The sequence below is a fragment of the Neofelis nebulosa genome, chromosome 1, assembly GCF_028018385.1.
Source record: "Neofelis nebulosa isolate mNeoNeb1 chromosome 1, mNeoNeb1.pri, whole genome shotgun sequence".
NCBI classification, from domain to species: Eukaryota; Metazoa; Chordata; class Mammalia; order Carnivora; family Felidae; genus Neofelis; species Neofelis nebulosa.
The window spans coordinates 233,768,597-233,794,956 of record NC_080782.1 but is presented as its reverse complement, the minus strand read 5'-3'; the positions used below and the strand labels follow the sequence as shown (position 1 = coordinate 233,794,956).

Below are 26,360 nucleotides of genomic sequence, written 5' to 3'. Positions count from 1 at the left end.
GAAAGGGAGTTACATCTTGGTCAGCTATGGAGAAACCAAGGCTGGACCTTGAATGTCTTCCCTCCTGCAGACCTGGGCAGGGATCCACTTGTCACAGCAGTTCTGTGGGTTCCTACCATACTGAGGAAACTGATGGAAGGGAGGAATAAGATAAAAGGAAGGATGTGCAAGAGAGGCTCCAAGACCCATATCGAAAGAGGAAGAGTCAAAGTCTGAGCTTTGGGGGAACACACACACCTTACTGTCAACCCCAGAGGATGCTGGGAGCCCATAACTGTAGACCTGGCTTCTGGGTCAGCGCTGGTGCTAGAAGCATAGAATCTACCCTCCTGTAGGATTCCAGCACCTGGAGATTTATTTGCTAGTTAGTGTGCTAGGGATCTGAACCTGCCTTGAATCTGCTCTAGGTTTCCATGGTGATTGCTTTAAACTTTTCATCATCCTTCCTTCAGACCTTGGGGGAGAGCTACGCTCTCTGGTTTCCATGACGACCATTTAAACATGTATCTCTGTCTGGCTGTGTTGGAAAAGAACTGCTAGAGATCATGCAAATGAACTGGCTGCTCTCCCTCTACTTAAAAAAAAAAATGACACACCTGCTTAGAAGTTTCAGATCTTTGCTCATAACAAGAAGGGTGAAGGTGTCAAACTGGTGTTTGAGGGGGGGTTGGCTGCGTGGCTTTGATACTTCAGGTGCTCATCCAGATACGCACGTCCACTCTCCCGTCTTAAGTAATTATCTGCGCTCAGCACTCACCCTCCCCTCCCCTCTGTCTAGCAGATGAAAGAGCCCTGGGTTCAAGACTGTTTACCTTCCTGCTGCCTACCAAAGGAGGAAGGGAAGGACAGGGCCAGAGAGACTAGCAGGGTACCCTACCCAAGCCAGCTCTTTGCCAGCGCTGGGAGAAACCGTGGGCAGCAAGGTTGTGACCTCAACTCACCATCAGTAAACTGTCCCGGCACCCAGACCGCAGCCCCAGAGAAGGTGGAAATCACATACCCCGGTCATTTGCAAATGGAGTTCATGGACTGAAGAGCGTCCAGGTGACTCTGAGGGAAAAGGGCTCAGAAGGAGTGGAAAGATGGCGGCCCCCTTCCCCTTCCTAGATACGTTCTTGTCTTCCCCACACCAACACGTTCCTAAACCGGAGGCCTTCAGAGACAGCAATGATTCGCGAAGCAACCACAGACAGATTTAAAACATGTTTTGAAACTGTGCACCAGCATTTAAAATTCTGGAAGTTTTCCAGTGAGAATAAAGATTTCCCATTTCTCCCGAAACTCAGCAGACCTACATCAGAGTCCTACTTCGGGAGAGTCTGCTGGACTGAAATAGCACCGCCCTCCGAGATGAACTTGGGCGTGGGGGCAAGGGGAGGCTGAAGACGAAATATTCTTCGACCTTCTTCATCCAAGGCCCCTCGGCCACCTTGGACACAGCCGAGGTCGGAGGTCAGGGTAAGCTCAATGGAGAGTTCCTTCGTGATCTCCCGGTGAAACTGATGTCTGACACCACATGAAGGCCTTTGATTGCTTCTGGATGATGCTACTATTTTGATTTTACTGTTTAGTAGATTCATAAGCCAAAAAGTCATTTGACTAAAAATATGTCAAAATAATTGTAGGAAAAAGTTGGCTGGTTGGTGGATGAAACGGATAGGTTGCCTTAATGAGCTCTGATTTAGGGTTTAAGATGTTGGTTTCATCACTTTCTTAATGACAAGTTTCTTAACGTCCCAAAGGTGTAAGTTTTCTTATCTGTACCCTGGAGGTAAAGGTGCTTGCCTCACTGAGTTTCTGTGAGGTTCAAATAAAATCATGGATGGCGAGACCCTGGCATACTGCCTGGTGCTCAGCAGAGATTTATTAAAAGCTGGGTTACCCACCTCAGAACGAGTTGGCCTTCTTCGCGCTTCCTCCTTCCTCCAGGTGACCCTTCTTGTCTCTCTCTAGAGAAGGAGGGGAAATGAATCTTGACGTTCTTACAGAAATCATTTTCACTCTTCAGATGATCCATGGTGTAACACCAGAGGGTGAAAGAGGAAGAAAAAAGTAGTCCTCACTGGAAGCAAAAGCGGGACTTTCAAAATCAGCAACTTGTCAGAAAACGGATCGTATTAAGAGGCTGTGTTTTGTTTTTCTGTGAATATTTTTAGGTCGTACTATGGGAACAACAAATGTCAAGCAAAAGATGAAAGGATAAGGGATGTTAGAAAAGATGTTGAGGCAAGAAGACACCAAGCGTTCCTTGGTTTGCCCCAAAGGCGAGCAGAATGTGATCAAACCGTTTTTCGCATCTACAGAGGAGTCAAGGCATTTTCATTCTGTGAGAGAAAGAACTTGTTGCTGACAGGTGGGATGGATCGAATCATTCGAGTCTGGAATTCTTATCTGCCTGGGTGAATTTGTTTTCTTTCTCCAACCAAGAGTGCCATTGATCTAGTAAAGTACCTGAGAGTAGGACAGGGGATCTCCAGTTCCCCTTTAGGATAATTTAAGAACCCCTGCCTGACATTGATCTCGCATGCACACAGCCTGGGAAACTCCTGTTTGTGGCCACTAGAGACTCATTCTTGGGGATTAATAAGCAAATCATTGGGCCCATTTTTCTAAGTTTATTTATTTTAAGCGAGGCAGAGAGAGAGAGAGAGAGAGGATCTGAAGCTTGCTCTGTGCTGAGAGCAGAGAGCCTAATGTGGAGCTCAAACTCACAAACCGCGAGATCATGACCTGAGCCAAGACCAAGAGTTGGATGCTTAACCAACTGAGCCACCCAGGCGCCCAGCCACTCCCTGGCCCCATTTACCAATGGGGTAACACGGAAGCTCAGAGGAGTTTAACTTTTTGGAAATAACACCGGAATTGGGTTCAAATGCATTTTGGCTGATTCTAAAAGCCTATGTCATTTCCACTGGTAAGTGTTGAAGATGGAAGGAGAGTGGAAAATAGGGAGGAGTCTTCTCGTGCATTAATGGTGGGGATTTGGGGACAAGAACAGGTCCTCTAGGGCGCGCCAAGCTTCCTCCCCGAACCTCTGTATCAGGCGTCAGTGGAGGATCTGAAAGGTGACCCATGCCCCTCAGCAACAACAGGCAGTGGTGGAGGCAGTGCTAGGAGCAGGTGGGCATGAGGGATCTGATTCTGTCCCTGTCACTTGGTAGCCAAGTGATCCTGCTCAAGGGGTTCTGCTGGTTTCCTCCTCGATAATGATGATCCCAAGAGTACCTACCCCTCCAGCAGTAATAAAGATTACTGATGGGGTCATCCACGTATAGCGCCCAGCACAAGGCCAGATGCCTAATCAGAGAGAAAGAAAAATGATTTTCTACCCACTTCTATTACCTTAGGCGCCCGTTTGTCTGCTGACGTGGAACAATCCACTTACCTTCCAGGGACTTGGTTATAAAACGATAGTGTGCTCTCCCCTTCCATTTCAGCCCTGCTTCCCTTCTCCCCACCTCCCACCCTCTCACTACACACCCAGCCCTGCGACCCTGAGGACACCTTGATCCCTCAGAGTTCCTTGAAATAAACTTATATCAAAAAGACATTCCCCCTAGAGCTGAATACTGTTAACTCTGGCCTGCATAAAGCAACAACTTGCCACAGGATCTATTCCAGCCCCACCCTGTGCCATTCCTCGTTATTCCTTTTATAGTGATGTTGTCAGCAGTTGGTGAAACAAAGCCCAGGGCTTCAACTCGCACTGAGTTGTGTTGCTGTAACTGGGTATTATTTGCTTCAGTCCTTTTATCACACAAGATATATACTTGCGTGATTTCAGAAGGAGACGTAACCCTCCTCCAGGCTGAATAGAACTGCCAGATCCGGACCAAGTTTAGTCTTGCATTTTTATTTAGAAACAGCGCTTAGAACTGCTTGGTGTTCATCTGTTCTTTTTTCATTCTAGAAAACCAACAGGTACGCTGAAAAGCCACACAGCTCCAGTGATCGACATCCATGCATCTGCTGAGGATAATGAAATATCTTCCAGGTCCTCGGACAACACTATTAAGGTCTTTGCCCTTTTATGTTTTGATACATTGTCCAACAGTTTCAGATAGAGAATGTGTTCTTTTCCTGTTTTCTTTCCCCTCTTCAGCTTTAGAGGCCTCTGCATTAGCAGATTCTCAAATGGTAGTTACATTAGCAGGATTTGTTTTGGAAAAAGAAGATACGTGGGCAATGGAAGGGTAGTCTCTTAGAAAATTTTCTATACCTGGTGTTTTGTTAGGATGAGTAAACCTTATGGCATTTCAGCCCCCGTTTGCATGCTGCCCTGATTCCCCCGGGAGAATGTATGTTGGAGGTTGGAGAGGAGGAGCAGGGGACAGAATGGGGACACGGGGGAGGCAGCAGTCCCTTGCTACTATTGGTCATCTTACTGTGCGATACACACAGGGCAGGTGGGCCTTTTCTGAAATGTTGTCTGTAAGGCTTAGGATTTAAACACCTTTAGAAGCAGTGATATTACCATTTTCATTTTGTTTGCCTTCACATCTCTTTTTGTACTTGTATACCTAGGGTCCTATCTACCTCTAAAATTCAGTTGCCCCTGTGATCTTTGTAATGCGTTGCTTTTCTACCGAAAGAAAGAAAGAAAGAAAGAAAGAAAGAAAGAAAGAAAGAAAGTTCACTGATTTGCTTTTTCCATCATTTCGTATGCTTTTCCAAAGAATATGAAAAGTTTTCATGATTTCATCCCTTTTTTTTTTACTCTCATGGGGCCAGAGGGTGGGAGTTTAGAGCAGTCTGAGTCAAAGAACTCCTGGAGCCTCAGGCAAGTCAGTATGACTGGTCAGTATAGACACATAAACCAGTTCACTGACCACTCACATAATAAATGATTTACAGATGCTCTGGGCTGAATCATATCCCCTCAAAATCTACACGTTGAGGTCTTAACCACCAGTGCCTTACAATGTGAGTATGTCTGGAGACGGGGCCTATAAAGAAGTGATTGAAGTTACGTGAGGCTATGTTGGTGGGCCCTAATCCAGTATGATGGGTGTCCTTCTAAGAAGAGGAAATCAGCACACTTAGAGGAAGAGCAACCATGGGAAGACACCACAAGAAGGTGGGCATCTGCAAGCCGAGGAGCAAGGCCTCAGAAGAAAGCAAACCTGCCGACACCTCAATCTAGGAGTTTAATCCCGAAGCGCACACCATATATAAAAGTTAACTCTGAATAGGCCATAGACCTAATGTAAAAAGAGCTATAATTTCAAAACTCTTGGGAGAAAACATAGGAGTAAGTCCTCATGACCTTGGACTAGGGAATGATTTCTTAGATATGATATCAAAAACATAAGAGACAGAAAGAAGGAGAAAATAAATGAGTTGGACGCCATCAAAATTAAAAACTTCAGAAGACACCATTAAGAAAATGATTAGACTGCCTACAGAATGGGAAAGAATTTTGCCGATCACACATCTAACAAGGGACTTGCACATAGAATACCAAAAAATCTGTATGCTCAATAATAAACACACAAATGGCTTGATTTAAAAATGGGCAAAGGACTTGAATAGAAATTGCCTCAAAGAAATATTCAAATGGCCAATAAACACATGACAAGATGCTTCACATCATTAGTCATTAGGGAAATGCAAAACAAAACCACCGTGAGTTACCACTTCATACCCATTAAGATGGCTAAAATAAAAATATAGATAATAACAAGCGTTGGCAAGGATGCAGGGAAATCGGAGCCCTCCATACATTGTTAGTGGGAATTTAAAATGGTGTAGCCACTTTGGAAAACATTTTGGCAGTTCTTCAAACATTAGCCATAGAGTTATCTTATGACCCACCAATTCTACTCCTAGATTTACACCCAGGAAAATTGGAAACTTATGTTCACACACTTACATATGAATATTCAGGGCAACATTATTCATAATAGCCAGAGAGTAGAAATAACCCAAATACCCATGAACTAATAAGTGGATAAACAAGATGTGGCATATCATTACGATGAACTTTTCCTCAGAAACAAAAAGAAATGAAGTACTAATATGTGTTACAACATGGATGAAACTTGAAAAGTTTATGTTAAGTGAAAGCCAGTCACAGAAGGCCATGTATTGGATGATCCCATTTATATGAAATGTCCAGAATTGGCAAATCCACAGGGACAGAAACTTGTTTAGTAGTTGCAGGGAGGAGGGCGGAGGGATAGGGAGTGGCCGCTAATGGGTATGGGGGTTCTTTTCAAAGTAATGAAAATTTTTTGAAATGAAACAATGCTGATGGTTGCACAACTCTGTGAATATGCTAAAAACCCCTGTATTATACACTTTAAAAATGTGAATTTTGTGTGATGTAAATTAGATCTCAATAAAACCGTTATTTTTTTTAAAGGAGGGGGAGAAGAGAGAGAAAGAGGAGTCAAGGGGGACACCAAAGCTTTGGGCTCCACCCAACTGAGACAGGGCAGATAGTGGGTAGAAGGAGCCTGACCAGGAGCTCAGTAGTAGATGTGTTGGATAGAGTCATCCTGAGTTGATGGGAGATGTCAGAACTGGAGATATAAATTTGGAATTCATTAGCATTTAGATGAAATTTTAAGCCATGGAGTGGATGAAATAGAGAAGAGAACAAGAGTGGGCAATGGGGAGAAAAGCCTCAAAGACTGAGCACAGGGACGCTGCCATGTTTATAGGATCCAATATGGCTCCTGTATAGTGAGCTTAGAGTCCATCTCATGGCACCAATGAGGACATTTTACATAAAATTAATTGTTGACATCACAGGTCGTGATGCAACCAGGACCCAAACTCAATTCAGTCCTCCAAGAAAATGTGATTAAAATGGTAAAACCTATGGACTTCAGTTTTTGATTTATTTTGAAAATCAAATCCATCCAAAGGCATCCTCAAAGCCACAAAGTTGGAGACTTCATATTTTTAATGAGCTTTTTTTCCTCAAGACTTGGCACCATCAGATAATCATAATTCTGTATGTAAGAACACGTCTTCTATCCTATTTTCTTTTCCTAGTGCCTCTCCATTTTCTTCCAATCTAAAATCATGATTACAAGATTAGCATCTTGCCTGTGATGATTCAGGCATATTGAATCACTTCCCAAAATGTGTTTAAAATATATTGAAATCCTATCTTGGAAATATGGTGTGTAATTTATTTCAGAATACATTATTCCTATCAAATAAAAAGTAATCAACCAGGAACCAAACAGCTAAATTTCTAGCATGCCTGATCAGATGGTCTTCGTTCTTTGAATTGATTTTTCAGCCCAAATATTTCACTTCTCTAAATCATGGGGACACATGGAACGTTTCAGGAGTCTGCTGGTTTCTGGCATTACTCTAAAGGAGAGTAAAGTGACAGGTTCGGTTTTCTGTTTTCACTTGTTATTTTCTGTGAATTTAACATTGCACACCACAAAGACAGCTGTTTTGTGTTAACAGGAATCAGTACAGAAAAGTTATTTCTTGAAAGAAAGTTATTTCTTGGAAGGAAGATAACACGGTGTATCAGCTGAGGTAAGGCTTGCCACTGTAACAAATAAACCCCATATTTTCTAGAGGTTGAGACAACAGAAGGTTATTCCTGTTTGTTTTCATAACCCAAGGCCAGTGCTCCTGGTGAGGGGCATTTTTCTCCCATTCAAGAACTAGGCTGTCTTCATGTGGGGTCCTAGACTCCCAGAGTCTTCTTCATCCTGGGGCGATGGGCATGAGAGCAGATAACGCATATCTGCCTCTTAAAACCCCAGCCATAAATGACCCATCACTTTCTTTCAGACTCTACTGTGAAGTTCATAACTCTGGGTGGAAGGGAAACCAGGAAATGCCTTATTTTGGTGGCCATTCCCCAGAAACACCTTTCCAGTGTGGACAGAGAAGTGTGCATTTGGGGGTGGGGTACAGAATGCTTTGGAGAAATACAGGCTTGAGTTTAAACTCTGAAACTACCAGAAACTCAGTGACCTTGGGTGAAGGATTCAATCTTGCTAAACTCTTGGACATTGGTCTCTCTTAATTCTCTTGGTCATTGGTCACTCTCAATTCTCTTGGTCATTGGTCACTCTTAATTCTCTTGGACTTTGGTCACTCTTAATTCTCTTGGTCATCGGTCACTCTTAATTCTCTTGGACATTGGTCACTCTTAATTCTCTTGGTCCTCGGTCACTCTTAATTCTCTTGGACATTGGTCACTCTTAATTCTCTTGGTCATTGGTCGCTCTTAATTCTCTTGGTCATTGGTCACTCTTCTGCAAAATGACCCACCTCGTAGGTTAGTTGTGCTCATAAAAGATAAGGTATGAACTGTGCTCACCACAGAGTAGTTTTACCAGTTAAGACTCTTTTAGGCCAAAGAGACAAAAATCTAATTCAAACAGTTTAAGCTAAAAAGGGAGAATTTATTGGTTATTGAAACCTGATCATCAGACAGGTGGCCTCACAGGTAGCTGGGTTCAAACACGGCACTGTTATCTCTACACTTTCTGCCTGCGCTACGAATTTCTGCTCCTTGGTGCACACTGATATTGACTCCTACTGCAGAAAGGTTTTCTCCTTCCAAATGGCTGGGACCATTGATGGCCAGTCTAAACCCACAACCCAGTTCCAGATTCACTATCAGCTCTAGACAGAAAAATCTAAGGGAAGACACAGATTGACCAGGCTTGGGTCCATCCCATGTCTACTGCTTATAATCAGAGAGGCAGTTCTCCTAACAGAAGACAGGAGGGTTCTGGACAGACCATGGATAGGTCAGTGATACGAATTTGTTGTAGCTACTTTTACTTTGGGGATTTAATGCCAACTTGCTGAATCAATGACAACAGCAGTGTGAAGAATTCCTTCCTACCTTTCCCTTTCACAGACCTTGTAGGGGTCCCTCTATAGCATTCCAACTAAGATCCCTCTGCCAGGCTCCAGAGTTACCTTATTTTTGTCCTCATCAAAACCTTCTCTCTCTCAGTAACATTATCTCATGAAGTAAGAAGAAATTACTAGATAAATGGATTCCTATTGTGGTTTAAGTGACCGTGTGTTACCTTTCTATCCAGGAAAATGAGCGTTTTCAAACAATTTAGTTCTCCAGAAAGGAAGGGGGGACATCCCTTGAACAAGAAGGGTCTGAGATCATCTTTTCCATGGGATTATTTTACTTTGATCACTATTGTCACCCCGAGACTGACCTCCCAAAGTGTATTGCTTCCTGCCTTTCATGCCATGACCTAAAAATCACAGCTAAAAAAGCAGGCTAGAACTTTCAAAGTGAGTTTGCTACCTGCTGGGGAGAACTAAGGAAAACTAACAGTATAAATACAACAAATAAGAGTCTGGCTTAAGGGGTAAAGGCTTCAAATTTCCTGATAGCTGATTTGCTTCCTGGAGTCTCAAAGTGGGGGAAAGAAGCCCCATCCAAGTACATCCCACCCAGCTTAGTCCTCAGATTTTCCAGCGCAGCTCTGGTGGGAGATGAGCCTAAGATGGGCTCTTTCCTACTTTAGCGGCTCACTAGGTCTGCGTCAGGAGAGTCACTGAACCTCGCCGGAACCCGGTGGATTATACCCACCTCCCAAAGTTGGTTTCGGATGGAATTAGTTTGTGACAAAATACCTCAAGCTGGGTGGCTTGAAGAATGGAAAGGTTCGTCTCGCAGTTCTAGAGGCTGGAAGTCTAAAATCAAGGTATTAGCAGGTCTGGTCCCTTCCGAGACTGAAGGGAGAGACTGCCTCCCTCCTCGCTGCTGGGGGTTTGCTGGCAACTTTTGGCATTTTTGCCTCATAGAAGCATCACCCTGATACTTGCCTTCATCTTACATGACACTCTCTCCTTCGGTGCATCTCTCTCCAAATTCCCCCTTCTTACAAGGACGGCAGTCAAATTGTCTGAGGCGTGACTTCATCTCTGCTCATCGCGCCAGACTCCAGCCCTATTTCCAAATGAGGGCACATTCTGAAATACTGGGGTTGTTCAACATACAAATTCTGGGGGGACGCAACTCAGCCCCTAACAAAGAGTAGATGAAACGACGCATGGAAAGCATTTAACACAATGCCTGGAGCATGCCAGCCCACTAAGCAACAGCTGCCTTCGTGATGATTCTGTCTTCCCAGTTTTGCACTTGGCCCATCTGCTCCTCCCCAGGGAGTGAGCCCTCCCTTGCAGCTCTCATCAGATCACCTTAAAATAACACAAGAGCCGTGGCATGACTTTATGCAATAATCGTAATAAAGGATTAACAATAATATTAGCGTTTTAATCACATACCATTATACTGTGGCCTAGCCATGATCCATGAGATCCTAGCCATGAGCTGTTTTTGTTAATATTTAAGAAGTCCTAAGACTTTAAAGTCCTATAAGATAGGCACTATTATTAGTCTCCCTATTTTACAGATGAAGAAACTGAGGGAAAGGGAGAGTGGTAATTTGCCCAAGGCCACCCCAGGCAGGGGGGTTCTGGACCTCCGTGCCCTTAACCAATAACCACACTGAGGTCTGTTCCCTGAGTGCTCCAGATATCTCCCCAGTGGCTGGTATGGAAGAACTGCGTTAAGAAATGGGAACGTATCTGGGAGACGGGGGTAGCTCTGTGCCCAAATCTGACCCACGATGTCGAGCTCCTGCTTTCAGCCGGTCCACGGGAAGAGAAGCCACTGACCGCTCCTATGGTGGCTTGGCCTCTGGCATCCCTGCTCCGTGGGCAGCTTCAGCATGGCAGAGGGGCTCAGGGACAAGGGCCCCGCTTTCTGCTTCCTTTACAAACAACAGGGGACAAGAAGCCCCTTTCACCCTTTTTCCTTTTGGTGAGTGGGGGCAGGGCAGCGTGTAAATTTCCATCAGTCCTGACCAGACCCCTGCCCCAGGTGACGGCTTCAGACAAACAGCAAAGCAGCCGGTTCACGACCTCCGGTGACTTTTTCCTCATTTCCTCCTCAGATCTGGGATCTGGAAACAGCCGCTCGTTTACGGCCTCCTCCAAAGCCAGTGGTATCCAGGGGGAGGGCGCGGCCTGCCTCTATCTCCCCCACCCCAGAGCCCTGCGTGTGGCCACCAACACAATCGCACCCCTGCAACTGCGACTCAGGTATGAGGTTACCCTCTTGACCCCAAGCTGTCAGCTGTCTAGAGGGCACGGCGAGCCCAGTGCAGCTGCCTGCAACCTTTTATATCACGATCCACAGTTAAGGCCTCTGGGTGACCTCCTCAGCTCTATGCCCCACATCTTTATCTTGCACTATGTGTTTGGTGAACTCCCTTTAACAGCTCCCATTAATCACTCCAGCACCACCTCCCTATGTTATCCACAAGTCTGGAATTTGCCTCTCGAGCCCTTATCGACCCACTGGCTCTACGTCTATAGGAAATTGTCCAGGAAGCCCTGGAGGCCCACATCTGAGACCCCATCCCTACAGCAGGGTAGCCATTCAGTCCCAGGTGATGAGACGGGTCCTTATGGAGGATCCCCTAGCAGGCTTCTCCTGCCCAGGGCCCTTAAATGCCTTGAAGACTTGTCTCCCTGATTCCTCTACAAATGAGGCCGCCTCGGTTGCCTCGGCATTCCTTTGCCAGGCCACCTGTCATTTCCTCCTTGGCCAGGAAAGTGGGTGCCGGCTGCCCTTTCCACGGTCAGGGAGGTCACTCACACAATCCTCCCCTTAGCGCCGAATGTCCCCTCCAGGGCCCGCTCCTGGCCTGCCTAGGCTGAGACTGCCTGGTCTTCCTGAAGAGTTTAAGTCCCGCCTCCCGGAGACCCACGAGTCACCTAGCACAAGGCCGCAGTTTTACAGATGAGCGACGGAGGCCGGGAGAAGGGAATGAATTGGGAGTCTGGAGCAGAGCCAGGGCTAGACCGCCTCTCCGGATGCCTGGCACCCGGCCTCCTCCCTGTGTGGTGCTCCTCCCACTGCAAGGGCAAAAGTCTGTCTGAGATTTCGAAGGGGAAGGAGAGCTCGGTGCTTATTATTATTTTTTAAGTAGACAATGGGAAGCACATTGTCTAGTCTTCCTTCTCCAGAGCCCACAGGGAGGCTTCTCTCAGATGCTCCTAAGAGGCATGTGTCGGGGGTAGAGAGCTTCCTTGGGCCCAGTTGTCTCGAGGTAGATCAGACCTCTTCCCCGGGCTCAGCAGGGCTGGCCAGGTGCACTGCCGGTGCTTTGAGAAGTGACGGGCCGTCAGAACATCATTAGAGCCTTCTCGTGGTTCCAACCTGGCCCCTGGCTATTGCCCCCACCCCGCCACCCAGGAATACATCCCTCATTCTCTGCTTGCAGTTTCCCCCTTGGTGTTCAGCAGGATTCCGAATCCCAAATCTGCAGTCTTTGAAAACCAAGGAAAGGAGGCAGGGAAGGTTTAGGCTGGCTACTGCGGTTTGCAGGTGTCACATCCCATCTATATGAAAATGGCGAATGGATTTCCTGAGCCAAAAATGATGGCATACGGTCTCGAAAAGTGTTCTGTTTTTTTGATTTGTGAACATATGTCTAGGAAGAACCTTTATTGTGTTCAGTGACTAAACCACAGATCAAGAATTAACTCTACAGAAAAGCGATCAGATTTCACAGCACCAACACTCTACTGAAAAGTCCAGTGTGTATGGCCGCTGCCCGTGTCTGTACCCACCCTTCCTAATTTGCCCCCCTGAGGCCACAGGGAAGTCTCCCGTGGATCCAGAGCGCCTGGCAGAACTCCCACCCGGTCGTCGTCACAGCCAGGCCTGGGAGAGCAGGCGCTTTGCTCAAGATGCCAGAGCAACTGGCTGAAAAGCGGGACTTCCATCAATCAGGCGGCTGTTTGTTCTACATGGTATCAGTGTGTAGAAAAACAGCCTGTTGGATTTTTTTTTTTTAAGCGAAGAGACTGAAATTCCACCTCGTGGCAAAAACAGACTCAGTCTCTAGCGCCAACACTTAGGTGCCAGATAATGTCTGCCGGTCCCTGCTCTGTCGCTTGAGAGCTTTGTGATCTTGATCAAGTGACCCGGTCCTTCTCAGCCTTCTGGTGGTTCCACCCACGAAGCGGGGAGACTCAGCGCCTTCCACCCCGCGTTGGGGAAGGGATGTAGGTAAAGCGAGTAGGCTCTGGCTACAGGCCCGGCACTTTCTTTCTGGGACTGTGCCCCACACACCCTTCCCTCCTCCTCCCCCACAGGCAAGACTCTGGCATCACAGGAGTCCAGAGACCATTCATGGGAAAGTGCAAATCGTCCTTCTGTCAAATGTTATTTTTCCTTGGAAAGGATTCCACACACTGGGAATAGTCTGGCACTAAGTTGGAGATTTCATACCCACTGAACCTCTTCTAGTGGCCCAGCCTTGGAACCCGGGCATTGGAGGGACAATCAAGAGAGAAGGCAGAGTAGCAGTGGTACAGGGAACCAACATTCATTTATTGAGTGTTCACTGCATGCCAGGCTTCTCCAGACATTTTACATCCTTTTCCTCACAAAATTTCTTTTTTTTTTTAAAGTTTATTTATTTACTTTGAGAGAGAGAGAGAGAGAGAGAGAGAGTACCAAGCAGGCTCCACACTGCCAGCACAGAGCCTGATGCAGGGCTCAAACTCATGAACCATAAGATCATGACCTGAGCCAAAATTAGAGTCAGGTGCTTAACCAACTGAGCCACCCAGGCACCCCCACTCCTCACTAAATTTCTACAAAGGATTCCAGATTCCCCTTTACAGATGAGGACATTAGTGCTAAACAGTGGGACTGCTTAACCCCTACAAGTGTCTGTTCTATGTGCTGTTGTCCCAGAGGTTGCTCACAGAGCAAAGCTGGAGGACACAGGTAAGCCCTTGGTCCCTGGTTGCCCATGGGAAGCACCCCGCAGGACCTTGTCCCTGCTTGAATGAAAGGTGCTGCTATTCAGGCTTGAAGATTCAGAACGGGATAATACAGTTTGTATTTATTTGCAGGGGGGGGGGGCGGGGAAGGTGTAAATTAATAGCAAAGAAGGTCCACTCCATAGTTAGATGAAATCACATTCCTCCTGCCCCAAGGAGGAGACATGTGGTGTCAGTTTTCATGATTAGTGGCTGCTGCTCATTGAATACCAATTATGCCATGTGACGGTCTTTGGGAAGGACATTATATGAATCTTCTCATCTAATTCTCAAAACAGCCCTTTAAAGTAGATGCCATTATCCCCTTTTAAGAGATAAGAAAGTTAGAGTTTTGAGCAGTTAAACAACGTGTCCAAGGTCACAGACCCATTTCTATCCTCTTAACCTTTCTCCATAAGGCAATAGATGCCTCATCCCGGGTATCCGTGTCCTACACTTGGTTCAGGTTCTCATCCTCTCTCTGTTTTTCATGAGTAAGCTCTCCTCCGGAGCCTTCCCTGGTGGTTTCCCACCAAGAGCCCGTGGTTTGCTACCGCTACAACCCGGCCTTCAGGCAAGTGGTCAGCTTCATGGAAGCATCTGTAAGTATCAACTTTGGTTCTCTTTAGCAATGATGTGTTTGTGAGTGTGAGTCTAGCCCCATGGTCCTCACCTTGGAGCTGAGCGGAGTGTTCCGGGGACAGTCGTCCCTGGAAGTTAAGAATTCTACTAGAATTCTTCAACTCTGCTACTTATCAAGTATTATTTGGACACTCTTCTTTGAAAGCTGACTGGAAGAGCTCACAGTTGCCCCAGTGGCTTGTAGTATGAGCTCTTTGGAAGGGCCATCTGCTACTAAAGGATGGCATTATTTCATGGTGGTTCTCTTGTATGGTGTAGGATGATTAATAGAACTCTACTATAGTGTAATCTGGGGATGAAGGTATGAAGCATTCCATGTCTACTTCCTCTTTCACTGGGGCTCTCGAGGATCATGCTGGCCCGGTCCTGGATGCGTGACACAGTGTCTGGCCCACAGAAGGGACACAACCAATGCTCCTTGCATAAAGAGTGGGAGTAGAGAAGTGCACACATCCCATAATCCATGTACTCCTGCCCTTGAGCTAATGGGAGGACACACCCCAACTACACTCAACTTTAAATGTTCTGAAATCACCTAAATATCAGTTCAATCACTTTATGAACCACTGGCCTAGGCTCTGGCATTACACGCCCGTGTCCCAGGCCATCTGGCAGCATCCTCTTTCCTTCTTCCTGCAATTGCCTGGCACACCCTGTCTTTAGGATTTATAGCCTCGGGAGCACCACAGTCTGGTAGTGTCATCTTCGTGTTCACACTCACTTCGGCTTCTCTCCCAGTGAGACTCGGTTGTCTTTGCATGTGTTCTTGCCAGTTCCTGCTCTAGAAATTAGTCATCACCATGGGTTTATTAAGTATTAAATGAAACAGATTACTTGGCCTGTTGATCAAAAATTTTTTTATGATGACTCAGTCTCAACTCATCTCAAAGAAGGTGGGTTCTTGTCTAATTTGGGTTCATACTTATAAAGAAGCATTTGTCCTCCAGATCTTTCAGAATCACCTGCGACTTCAAGGACGCCAACCTTCTGGTCTCAGCATCCTGCACATGCCTGTTCCTGGCTCTGTCCAACTTTTTCCCATCTCCACCCTGGAATTTCCTGCTTCTTCCTCTTTTCCTACACACACCTTAGCAACCCTTCAAGGTCCAACTCAAGTCCTGTCTCCTCCACAAAACGTGTCTTCACTGCTCTGGACTCACGCAAGCATCTCCCTCTTCCTGACCACCCACAGTCACTACCTCCCATGTGGTGTAGATTCAGTCCTCACCTGTCCTACTTTGTTTCCCAGGCATGAGCCTTGCCTTTCTAACAATTCAGCAGGCAGTTAGGGCAACTAGCACCTCATCTATGTTTCCCCCTTCTTTCCTCTTAATCTGTCAAAACCCTTCTTATTCTTCAACGCACAACTCGGATATCAACTCCTCTGAGAAAAGTTTATAGATCCCTCCCACATCCAAGCAGAATGAAGGGCTCCATTAGCATTTGGGCTCCTAATTCTGTGCTAACAGTCAGCCTCCTTCAATAGCATTACTTTTGATATGCATATCTTCCCTGCCTGTGGGTGGTAAGGAGATGTTGAATTGAGATATAAATACTCTGTCAACTCTTACTGTATTAAGCACATGCTGGTCATAAACTCTCAGACACTTACTGAATTGAATTATTGATCTGAGTATTTGCTCATCCTGCAGATCTGTGTGAAATCTATGCCCACTGTCACGATCCATAGCATCTAAGCCACATTGCAGTCTTTATTTGTGAAGGAGAGAACATAGCCCAAGATTTTCACGATCCTGAAGTTATGAATACCTCTATGCCACACATTACTCATTGAGTTGCATAGCAAAGTGCTAGGGACCACCCACTGTCAATGCCTCTGAAAATGCTTGAAAATGGCACAGTGTAAACTAATAAATATTCAGTTAAATGTTTGCAATGTGTTACATAGGAACTGCAACTTACACGTATACAGGTACATGTGATATGGACGTTTACTTGTTACGAATAATGAATTTTTTTATCAACCGAGCTTAAAACTGTAGATATTTTACAAAGATTTTAACATTTAATAGCAAAATTATATTTAATTTGGGATGTGGTTGCAGTTTAATATGTTTAATTGAATGGGAACTCCAAAAGCAAGAATCACTTGGGGCAAAGAAGTTCTTAGGCCCAGCTAAGGCTTGAAATTCCCTCTACAAAATGCACCTAAAAAGTGTAAGTAGCACCTTTAGACTTTTTTGGATTTTTTTTTATATATATTTTTTAAGTTTTTATTTATTTATTTTAAGAGTGAGAGAGAGAGCAGGAGAGCCAGAGAGAGAGGGAGAGGGAGAATCCCAAGCTGGCTCTGCATTGTCAGCACAGAGCCCGACACAGGCCTCTATCCCATGAACGTGAGATCATGACTTGAGCCGAGATCAAGAGTTGGATGCTTAACCAACTGAGCCTCCCAGGCATCCCTAGACTTTTCTTGATTCTAAAAATAGAACCCTAAAGTCATTTTTAAAGATATTATAATTGCTCACTTCAATCTTTTCACTCCCGTAACCGTAACCGGCAGTAGCAGGTGGTGGTGTTGGGGGAATTTCTTTTTAAGGAAGCGAATGTGTGGCTGTTTAACCACTTAACCAGAAGGCAGGTCCACAGGGAGGTTGCCTCCGCTCTGTGTCAATCCCGGGCTATCTGCCCCACTCAGCGCCCTCTGCTCATTCTTCCATGCCAACAGGTACCACATTCCTTTCTGGACATTGACCGTATTACAAGTCACCGCATGTTGTGAAACTTCGGGATGTTTGCAAAGGTTGGAATAATTAAAGTAATACCCAGTAACGCTAGGGGTCTATTGCAATATTAAGGGGAACAAATGGATGCTCCGGAGCTATAGACACACCCCGCCCTCCTTCCCACCCCCACGAGCCCTGGCATTGTAAAAGGACAGAGGGGCAGGAAGCAAAGTGTACATTACTAAAAACCTGCTCTTAGGCATTTAAATCAACACCAGTGAGAGGATGCCTTCTGGTTTCTGGGTTGGAGACCTGGAAATTTCTCTATGTCGATGGAATAGCCTCTTTTACAAAGTGGAAGATTAATAGGAACATTCAGTGGTTCTGAGACAGAGTGTTGTCCTCAAGCATTTCTCCTCCCATGCCACCATGCCTTTGGGTACAGGCTCCAGAAAGCCTGCCCCAGAGGAAGCCCTCCTTGGGGTAGGCACTTACCTCAACCAGTCATGAAAGCTGACATTTATCTCCCTTGACAGATGATTCTCATTCAAAGGTTGCTCAAGGAATGGGGCAGAAAGAAAGCCACTCCAAGACTCAAACTAGTTAGACTGAGTGAAACCTGAAAGCTGAGGGTTTAGAAGATATATCCTTCCCCCCAAACAGGCTGTCTTCCTCACTCAGCTTCACCTTGGTGCTGAATAAATTTTGCTGCTCAAAATTCAATCCACACCTATTTCTCTGAGCCTAGGTAGTCAGGAGATTTTTACCCAAAGATTTCTAAATTTTCTAATCTTCTCGCTGAGTGTTATGGGATGAATTTTGTTTCCCGGATATTCCTATGTTGAAGGCCCAATCCCAGCAGCTCAGAATGTGACTGCATGCGGAGATAGAGCCTTTAAAGAGGGGATTAAGTTAAAATGAGGATATTAGGGTGGGTCCTGAGCCAATCTGACTGGTGTCCGTATAACAAGAGAAAATTTGGACACATAAGAAAACCCTGGGTGTGCATACACAGGGGAAAGACCATGTGAGGACACAATGAGAAGGTGGCCATTTGCAAGCCAGGAAGAGACGCCTCAAAAGAAACCAAACCTGCAAACAATTTGATCTTGGACTTCCAGCCCCAAGAGCTGTGAGAAACTAAATGTCTATTGTTTAATCCCCCTGTTCTGTGGTATTTTATAATATAGCCCAGCAAATGAATACACCAAGGTAAGCCAACTTGTATTGGAAGTAAAGATGCCTTCGGGGTAAGTTTTCATCTTACATATCTGTGGCACTAGACTTCTGAATGCAAATTCCCTTTAATTTGATAGCCAGTATCTCAAGGTCACTATTTTTTTTCCACTTCCGGATACAGGTGGTAAAAGTATGGGACTTTGAAACAGGAAGTCTGTTTCTGGATTTACTGGGGCTCATGGCAATGCTGGAATCACATTCTGACCTTTGACTCCAGTGGAAGAAGGTATGTGTCTTCTCCAGTAGCTTCAGCCATTAGGCAGTGAGCTCTCTGACATGATTTCCTAACAGAAGACTGTTTCCAGGCTAGTCACTGGGGGCAGAGACGGCTGTCTGAAGATATGGAGCTACAACAACGGACATTGTCTGCACACACTGAAACATGCCAAGTCGCTTCCTACCAAGGCTCCCCATAACATAATGATGCAAGATTGGGCATTTGTTGTCAAGGTAGAAGAAACAAATGAGATGGGATCTAGGGTGCACGTGACAATCCTACATTCTTTTTCTCTGGCCCTTCATTTTACCAATGACTTTAAACTTCTACTGAGGAGAGACGTACTTTACATGAATGTATGTGCTCCCAGCTAAGCCTTGTGCACCTGCTCCTTCATCACCCGGTATGTTTATTTGCGTTCTTAAAAGAGCTTAGCTTTCTAAACATTTTAAACATCACATAAGTCAAAATATGGATGAGCAAACTAAAAGCTAGTCTGTTTTGTGTGTTAGTGATTTTTTTTTTCCAAGGCCACTTTTCCACTTGTTCATGTGCTGTACCTGATTTTGGTCGAATTTCCACAATTCTGGCCTGTTGACTTTCCATGAGGAAGATAAGAGGCAAAAACTTTTCAACTACCAGAGAATATAAAAGAATCCAAAGTAAAAAAAGACAAAAATCACTCAAAGTAATGAGTTTGTGATTCCAAGTTCTGCTTTTGACCTGCCTGTGTTCACTTGTCTCCTCACTCAGGAGGGGCCGGGCACCGTGTAGGGTCCTGTCAGGAGAAGGTGAGCTTCTTCCCAAAGCTGAGCAAGGGCAGAACCAGCATTTTAGGGCAATGCGGGGGGCAGGGGGGTGTGCAGGAAACCAGCAGGGCTTTGGTGGTTTGAAAGACACCTAACTGTGGTCTGAAAACTAGAAAGTTAGTATGCAACTTTTCCCCAATCATCATTGAACTGAGACAACATGTGTAAACTGATTTAAGGACTAATAAAGAAGAATGTCTAATAGAAGTTGACAATGTTATCTTTCTAGATGAAAAGCAAAGTGAAGTCTGTGATTGTACCTACTTGGAGGTGAACCAAAATAAGTGAGTTATATTCAGCTTGGATGTAAGAGGGGGATGCATCTTTTTGATACAAAATCTATGCTGGAGGAGGACACTAAGACAATGAAGGGAATTTTCCAGAAGGAAATATGTCAAAGCATCCCCGAGGACCCTGGTTGCTCCCTGATGGTAATTTAGGCAACTAGGCTCTTCTAGAATATTGGAAGCAATTCTCTGCACATTTTGATGACTATTTAGAGGTAGAGATAGGGAACACTGTATCTCTCCACCAAATGCTTTCTTGAAGAATAAATCACAGACTAGATTACCGGAGTAATTAAATTCAGCAGCCACAAGGCCAAGAATAAAATTCCAATAAATTCTCTCCTGAACACAAAAAGAGTGAAAACAATTCCCGATTGGCTTCTGTTTGTGCCCTTGCCTCCGTGTTTCAACCGAGCTCTTAGGATCACTTAACCTTCAGGAGGGCAACTGCTCCTGGAGTAGCATCCATAGACCTCGGAAATTATAGATCCCTTAAGTAGCAGTGAAAGCGCTGACCCTAATTTATCAAATCACATTTTATCTTGCTCTCTCCATTTATCATATAGACATGGCAAAATTAAACCACAGTATTGATTGCTTGCAAAAAGTAAAGAGATGATAAGCTCAAGTATTGAGATGTACTACTACTCTGTTACTGTTCTAGGTGCATCATAGCTGTTGGATGGGACAGAAGAATAAATGTGTATTTTGTAAGTGAAATGTACAAAATGAGCTATTCAAAACCCTGCTTCAGATTGCTATCCTCTCCCCACCAACCCTACCCTTGATTCTTTTCACACTAAAATCAGTTTGTAGTAGTTCTTTAGACTTCTGCTCTCTCTACAAGTGAAGCCATGATAGAGACAGAAGAATTTCCTCCCTCCCTCTCTTCCTCCCTTTTAGAAACCTTTTCTACTTTGGTTTTTGTTTCTGTTTCTTCCCTCTAGTTTTCTTTTTTTTAAGTTTATTTATTTATTTTTAAGATAGACATAGTGGGGCAGGGGCAGAGAAAGAGGAGCACAAAGGATCTGAAGCGCGCTCTGTACTGACATCAGAAAGCCCGATGTGGGGCTCCAACTCATGAATCATGAGATCATGACCTGAACCGAAGGCAGACGCTTAACTGACTGAGCCACCCAGGCACCCCTCTAGCTCTCTTTTATGGGAGGAAGTATAATGACCCTTCACCTAACTCTGGGAGGGCGCTGGTTCCCACATCAACAATCAATTCTCTGACACCAGCTGGTGTCCTACAATTCAGCTCAATCCTGGCCCATCTACCCAGGGATAGCATCAGATCCACAGGTTACAGGCTCAGTCCCACAAGCCCGGTCTTTGTGCCCCCCCACCAACTTCAGACACCTCCCATGCTCTCAGCACTTAGGGAATTCCAAGGGTTTTAGGAGCTATCTGCCAGAAGTGGGGACAGAGACCGAATACCTATTTCTTATCGTAAGTCGCAGTATCACGAAGCGTTAGCTAGAAGAGCTATCAGAGGCACAGAGGGCATCCCTGGGAATTCAGAGCAGACCGTGCCTGGAATGTGGAGCTCTCCACACTTTGCCATGTATTCTTACCCCTCATACCCGGGCTGTCATGCTCCCTCCTCCCCGGGCACGCTGGGGCGTCAGCATATCTCGCATATCCTTGCCCCTAAGTGAGGGCTAACCACTCTGTCAATTGTCCAGCCCTTACTTTCTCCCTTCTTCCTCCCACCTTGTCTTTATGCCCTGGTCCCTCTGTAAGTGGGAAGAGGAGATGAAATGCCATCTATAAGCATCTCTGGGGGGAAAAGTATTTTTTTATTGCTTAGAGATGGAGAAAGGATTCAGGGACAGGAGAAGTTGAAAATGCTGACTGAAACTAAGTTTTAAATCTACCTGTGACATTTTATTTCCCCTGCTCACTATGCTGGATGGTCATGGATTTCTGAAGGTCTTTAAACATTGTAAGTTCTTTATTCGTTTGAAGGCGAGCCGTATTTCACAGCCTAAGCCTTGCATTCCCAGATGATTTGAGAGACGACTACCTGAGAAGCTCTGGTGTTGAATCCATCCTTTGGTATTATAGGTTCCTGAGCTGACGGCTTTTGTTTTAACACATGCAGCGGCTATGGCTTCTTATTATGAAGGCAAAGCTATGCAGACCATCCAAGGAGAGTTTGTCGGTTGACATATGATTTGTTGAAATGCAATCACCCAAACGTCAGAAGTGGATTGCTTTTTATTCCCACTAGCACTAGAGGAATTTGCTTTGACATTTCGAAAAACTACATCACTGGTGGGGTGAGGGGTAGGGTTATAAAATGTGCCAACACCTTCTCTCTGAAGCTGTGAGTGTGTTGGCAGCTCATTTTACTGCTTATACAACGTCTCTTCCTTGGCTTTGCATACAGGGTGCACCATGTGACTTTCATCACTTCTGGAAGCCGCAGCCACACTGGCAGGATGACCTGGTGAGCCCTGGTCCACACTGTCTGGCTCTCAACCCAAACAGTGGCACATGTTGAGGATATCTGTCACTCAGAGACTCACCCTGACTCTCCTGGGCCTGCCTAGGGTTGTCACAAGGATCTCAAAAACCTCCTCTGTGGCAGGAATCATGACGGGGGTCCAGGCAGAGCCAGAAGTACTGGGCTCCAGGCAGCTGCTTCCCCTCCAGGAAAAGTGATGGCCTTGTGTTCAGATTGGGGCATGGGGCTACAGAAGCCAATCCACGCAGCTCTCCATGAGCTCAGCCAGGATTCGTGTAATACAGGAATGCCAGCCCAAGATGTGGTGGGTGTGACTTTCCTCAAAGAAGCATGTACTTCCTGTTTCTGCTTGGCATGCAAAATTGTATGCATTTGCTGTGTCACCTTTGGGCAGCCAGGGAGCCGAAGAGATGACATTCCTGCCCTGTGGCTTGTTGGGGGCCCATAACCGGGAGACTTCTTGTGATTCTTATTAGCAAAGTGCCCCAACTTTCTACAGCCTCCTATGGTTGAATGACCTCCCTCAAAATTGTCTGGATGCCAAGCCAATAAGACAAGTGCTAAGAAAGCAAAGTCACTGTGCCCAACCGTGTGTTACAGCTCAACCCTACCTTAAACCCCCATAAACATTCCAAAAGGTACAAGTCACTAGAATACAAACTCCATGAGGCCAGGCCTTGTCTGCCTTCACCATGGTATTCCCAGGACCTAGCCCAGTGCCCACTTTATAGCAATGCCTAATTGATTTGATTCCATTCAACTAGCATATGCCAAGTGCAGATTGTGGACCAAGTGTGCTTTGTTCACTGAAGATGAAGTTATGATCAAAAGGGTCATCTCATGATCTCTGCCTTCCCGGAGTTCGCAGATTAGTGATTATTGAGTGAAAGAACAAAGTCGTGTAGAAAATGCCTGGAAGTGAAGGCCATTGCAAGGAGGCATTGTCAGACAAGTCAGTGAAGTGTTAGTGCATCCAAATATTTATTTATTCAACTATTAACTCGCTCAACACGTATTTTTGGGCACTTTTATAGTGTCATGCTTAATGGATAGGCCCAGGAGATACAACGTGAATAAAATGTGATTCCTGGGGTGCCTGGGTGGCCCAGTCAGTTGAGCATCCGACTTCGGCTCAGGTCATGATCTCATGGTTCGTGGGTTCGAGCCCCACGTCGATCTCTGTGCTGACAGCTCAGAGCCTGGAGACTGTTTCAGATTCTGTGTCTCCCTCTCTCTTTGCCCCTTCCCTGCTCATGCTCTGTCTCTCAAGGATAAATAAACGTTAAAAAATATTTTTAAAAAACAATGTGATTCTTGGCCCAGAATCTCACAGCCTGGTGAGGAGATAAACTACGGAAATAATAATCATGCAATGTGACAAATGATATAATAACGTAAAAGATGTGGGAGAAGCCTAGAGGTGGGAACTATTAACTTTGCTCTAACATCACACAGGAGATCGAAAGATTACTAGGATTTTCCCAGGAGGCTGAGGTGAGGAAAGCAATGTAGATGATGGGAAGGGGGAAAGCATGAAAGCATGAGCCAAGTCGGGAAGCATGCATGAAAAGCATGTTGTCTGGAGGGCTATGAAAAGTTTGAGGGGCTGGGGCATCAGACACAGGAGGGAAATGAGGTTGAAAAGTTAGAGCTTGACAGTCATGCTAAGGCATGTACACTTCATGGTGTGGGCAGTGGGGGGGTCATAGGAGGAGGAGGATCCCAGACATACATGGTCACGAGTCACAGAAGGAGACAGGATTTGGCAGAAGATTGTGGGAAAGAGAGAGCCGTTGACCTTCTCTTTTCCAACTGTCTTATGCCACCACCTTCCCAGCCACTTTCAGGCAGAAGGGACATCTTAGATGACATGGACAGGTCCCCAGGGGACACTCTGTGGAAAGTATGTGAGGGCAAGGGAGAAATGATGCCTCTACAGCACCAGGAGAAGCCAATTTTCTTCACATGGAAACTGTACCCCAGTGAGGATGTTGAGGGACTGTGGCCGGGGGCTCTTTAAGCTCTCTGCAGCACTGCCCTCAAAAAACTCCATTTTGGTTTCTTGTCTTTCTTAAGGATCCATATCCAAATCCTCCTTTCGAGGAGAGTAGGTGATCTAAATTCCTAACTGCGTGTGTAAGCCGCAGATGGGAGCCCTGTAGGAATCAAGTCAAGGGACAGCACACTCTGGAGCTTAGAACTGAGCTGTTGGGAAGCCAAACCACCTTGGCCCAGAGCTGGTTTCCATTATCCCATTGCCATCACCATTTCAGCCCCAAACAGGGCTCCTTGCAAATGCTCCATTTGCCAGCTGTGTGGGGAGGTCAGGAAGCTGCTAGGATTATCACTTCCCTGGGGAAGGTAGTAGAACTGACCCAAGGAGAGGCAGCACCTCTCTGGCTGACCTGTACACAGACTCCTGCCTGGAAGGATGCCCTGATCCTTGGGGCCGGGTCATGAGGTTCTAGGTGAGTCTCCATCGTGGGCAAGCACAGGAGGAGGAACCCGTCTGCATCCTCTGTCTTAGGGATCAGATGAAGGAGAACTAGCTATGGGTGATTGGGAATTTGATTTCTTACCCTGTCCCTCTCCATCTGTCTCCTTCTCAGAACCATGGGCACAAAGAGGACATCCTCTGTGTGGCTCAATGCCCACCTTTTCTTCTCGTGACTTCCAGTTATGATGGAGAGGTCATCATTTGGAACGTCATCTCAGGCCACATTTACTGCAAGCTGAACACTCCCAGCCCCTCTCATGGTTGCAGAAAGAACAGGTAGGTGAGAGGCAGGCTCCATGGCTGTTCTGCACAGGCCCCAGCAGGCTTGGACTCCTGGCTCATCGGCTAAAGAAATCTCAGTTCTGGACAGCATCCAGGTGAGAAGGGATTAGCCTGGTTTCAGGTTTAACCTGTCAAATGGAAATTCCCAAAGCTGGGAGGGAGCTTAAGAGTTTAGCTAGCTCAGTCCATATCCCAGGCACTCATCCATCAGAGCCTATCTCACAGCCTTGCCCACTACCTTTGGGAGCCTTGTCTCATCCACTGTCCACATGAAGGATTGTCTGTCCTGCTGAGCCCCTTGGTCTCTGCTACAGTGCCGATTTTAGCCCTGTGTCTTTAACACCACTCTTTATGGGCTCCTTTTCCCAGCTATCACTCCTGCCCCCATCCCACCTCAGACATCATCTCCTGATGTGTCACTCAGCTGTGTGCCCTCAAGCTTAATGCCACTCTCACCACACGCATTAGCCCTTCGGGTGCCCCCAGGGTCCCATGATCCCCCACACGCCCCCACATGGGTCAGTCCTTACTACTTGTATATTTTATTGCAAAACTTTTCCCCACTCTCCCACCCCATTCTCTCTAATTTCTCTGCCCTGGTTCCATTTCTTCAAGACCCCCTCTCTCTGCTAATGTGATCACGGGCCCATTCTTTCACATCTTCATTCAAAACATATTGATGAGCTCCTGCTATGCGCAGGTCCAGGGCTGGGTCCTGGGGCTGGTAACTACACCCCTCTCCCTCTAAGTCATGAACCATTTGAAACACACACTAATCTATCAGTTTCATGGCTGGCTGTGCTGGATGGAAAACAATGGGAACCCACAGCCGCCAAAGGCTTCCTACCAGTCCTTGCCCTACCTCCAGAGTCCAGGCTTATTTTTCCCAAGTTGCAGTCTGCAGCCACTCATCTGCCAACAGCCAGGGGACCCACTACCTCATACCCATGGAGCCCCAACAGGGGAGACACAGGGCACTGGTGATTTTGCATAAAACTGGTAAGTTCTTGCATTTCCTGAAGCCCAAGCAGCAAACCCTCAGACAACCCTACCCTGCAATCCCCGCTTTCGGCATTTGATAACTTACTAGCCAAGGAAAAGTTCTAATGACTTACTTGATCAGAAAGTATCTTTGAACCATTCCCATGGGCATAACCCTGAGGGAGATGCATAGAAAAAATGAGAGAGAGATGCGAGGCCTGACCCTGCCTTCAGGGGGCTCACAGTCTAAATTCAGAGACAAGATATGAATGCCCAGTAAGTAAAATAATGGTAAAGCAATGTGATCAGCCTCTGGACTGCGAGAGAGACACTCCGGAAGGCAGCGGCTAGCAACGGAAACCACTAAGCACCATGAGATTAAAAAGAAATTCTTACCTATAGACTTATTATCCAGTCTATTCCTACCCCCTTTACTATAA

General features: G+C 45.9%; 1 long non-coding RNA gene across 1 annotated transcript; it reads left to right on the top strand.

Annotated features, from left to right (window-relative positions):
- The first annotated feature begins 18,202 nt into the window (after positions 1 to 18,202).
- LOC131487491 (uncharacterized) lies at positions 18,203 to 23,394 on the top strand. The gene is made up of 5 exons (XR_009249782.1): positions 18,203 to 18,385; positions 18,496 to 18,600; positions 18,680 to 19,684; positions 20,352 to 20,397; positions 22,083 to 23,394. It is a non-coding gene; the product is annotated as an uncharacterized LOC131487491 (long non-coding RNA).
- Positions 23,395 to 26,360: the final 2,966 nt, after the last annotated feature.